The 2,782-nt window shown below is 41.3% G+C and overlaps 1 pseudogene; it reads right to left on the bottom strand.

The window, feature by feature from the left end:
• Window positions 1-2,363: 2,363 nt before the first annotated feature.
• LOC126238592 (5S ribosomal RNA) lies at window positions 2,364-2,481 on the bottom strand (annotated as a pseudogene).
• Window positions 2,482-2,782: the final 301 nt, after the last annotated feature.

The following is a 2,782-nucleotide window of genomic DNA, read 5'->3' as shown; positions in this document are numbered from 1 at the left end:
TGGATGATGCATAGGCGGAGCTGTCACTTGTACTCAGGTGGTTCCTGAGAAAAGTTTTTCGACGTGGTTATGGCTGTACGAAATGAATTAGCAGACTGAACACGAAATAGTAATTGGAGATACGAGGTGCGGCTAGAAAAAAACCGGACTGATGCTGGAAAAAACATTTATTTACAATTATTTACAATTTCATGTTATCTCCTTCAATGTACTCTCCTCCTCGGTCTCTACACCGCTCCATACGAATTTTCCACTGTTCATAGCAATGCTGCAGATCATTTTCGGTAAGTCCATACATTACTTCCGTCGCTTTTTCTTTTACTGCTTCAACAGTCTCAAATCTAGTTCCTTTCAAAGATGACTTGACTTTAGGGAAAAGAAAAAAGTCACAGGGGGCCAAATCAGGTGAGTAGGGTGGATGATCTAAGATGGGAATGTTGTGTTTTGCCAAAAACGTCTTCACTGACAACGCACTGTGAGCTGGGGCATTGTCTTGGTGAAGGATCCATGACTTTTTTCTCCACAAATCGTTCCGTTTTCTCCGTACTCGCTCACGTAGGGTAGCCAGGACGCTAATGTAGTAATGCTGATTCACTGTTTGTCCCTCTGGTACCCAATCAATGTGCACAATCCCTTTGATGTCAAAAAAAAACAATCATCATTGCCTTGAATTTCGATTTTGACATTCGTGCTTTTTTTTGTCGTGGAGAACCAGGAGATTTCCAATGCATCGATTGGCGTTTAGTTTCGGGATCGTAAGTAAAAAACTACGATTCATCGCAAGTAATAACATTTTGTAAGAAGGTGGGATCACTTTCAATGTTTTCCAGGATGTCAGAACAAATCATTCTTCGGCGTTCCTTCTGTTCAATTGTGAGACACTTTGGAACCATTTTTGAACACACTTTGTTCATGTTGAAACTTTCATGAAGAATCTGCCTAACACTTTCCTTGTCAACTCCTGTTAACTCAGACACTGCTCTGATTGTTAAACGGCGATCTTGTCGAACAAGTTTACCGATTTTTTCAATGTTTGCATCAGTTTTTGCTGACAATGGTCTGCCAGTGCGAGTGTCATCACTGGTGTCTTCGCGGCCATCTTTAAATCGTTTAAACCACTCAAACACTTGTGTTCGCGATAAACAATCATCGCCGTACACTTGTTGTAACATTACAAACGTTTCACTTGCAGATTTTCCTAGTTTGAAACAAAATTTGATGTTAACACGCTGTTCTTTCTGTACACTCAACATTTTACGACGCACGGACAAAACGTAGCTACCCTAAATTCATTACATGCGCAGTAAAAGCATATACGAAAGGAGATGTACCACTTTAAGTAAAACTTTGAATAAGGTTCCACAGATCAGAACATTAAATACACCAGTTAAAATTTATTTGCAGGCCGCGCCAACCAGTGCGGTAAGGCAGTCGCGGTCGCGTCTCAAAGGTAGCCAATGAACACCGAGGCGGGTGCGTAAAGCAACAAGTCCCCGCGGCCACCAGCCGCTGAAAACAGTCTGCGAAGCTCAGAAAACTAAGTAGGGCTGTTAACAAACACCGCTTAGGTGAAACATACAACAAACAAACAAATTAAGCAAATATTGAAGGCCACCCTCTCGAGAAATGGTCAGCTAAAGTCTCTTAATATTCCACCAAACATGAAAATATAAAGAATGTTTAGTAGTGGCGAAAGTAATGTCTCTTAAAGCATTTGGCTGAATAAAATTTAATACAGAACAAAGTAATAAATGTTCAGAGAATAAGATCTGACAATAATTTAGTCACACCACAAGAGTGTCATGTAAGGAAAACAACAAGCTTAACTCCTCGAGGCGGCACTTAGTAAATAGACCCTACAAGCTATGCTTTCTCCCATGGTATTTAGACGTGGAAATCTACAAAAAAGTTTTAACACATACATTAAATACAGGAAATTTCTGTGAAAGAATACAAAATATAAAATAAAAGGGTACATAATAAAATCCTTAAAAACACTTACGATCACAATTTAACCCGCAATATTTTTGCCACGGCTTATTGGCAAAAGACTTTCCTAGAATACTATGGCACAAGAAATCCGACAGCCACATCATTGGGAAAATCTAAAACTGAATTTAGTCTCTCACACTGCGAATAAAAAAACTAAACTCAACTCCGTCCGAAAAGGCCATGGAAGCCCTAACGGTACCGATCGGCCTCCGTGAGATCCTCATCTACAGGCGTTACTAGATGCGGATATGGAGGGGCATGTGGTTAGCACACCGGTCTTACGGCCGTATGTCAGTTTACCAGACCAGTGCAGCAACTTCTCAATCAAGTAGCTCCTCAGTTTGCCTCACAAGGGATGAATGCACTCCGCTTTCCAACAGCGCTCGGTAGACCGGATGGTCAGCCATCCAAGTGCTAGCCCAGCCCGAGAGCGCTTAACTTCGGTGATCTGACGGGAACCGGTGTTACCACTGCGGCATGGCCGTTGGCTCACACTGCGAATTATCAACATAAAAACAACACTATGAAGCTGTCAGTGGTACAAAGAGATCCCCAGTAGAGGCACAATTACATATACAGCCATATACTTGAATGATAAGAAGTATAAATAATCTGAAGCATCCACTTCTACATCTACATGGATACCCTGCAAATCACATTTAAGTGCCGGCAGAGGTTTCATTGAACCACCTTCAGGATTCTCTATTATTCCAACCTTGTATAGCGCGCGGAAAGAATGAATATATATATCTTTCCGAACGAGCTCTGATTTCCCTTATTTTACCGTGGT

This window comes from Schistocerca nitens, chromosome 2, assembly GCF_023898315.1.
Source record: "Schistocerca nitens isolate TAMUIC-IGC-003100 chromosome 2, iqSchNite1.1, whole genome shotgun sequence".
Classification (NCBI taxonomy): domain Eukaryota; kingdom Metazoa; phylum Arthropoda; class Insecta; order Orthoptera; family Acrididae; genus Schistocerca; species Schistocerca nitens.
The sequence above is the reverse complement of the archived record's forward strand: the minus strand, read 5'-3'. Positions and strand labels throughout refer to the sequence as shown.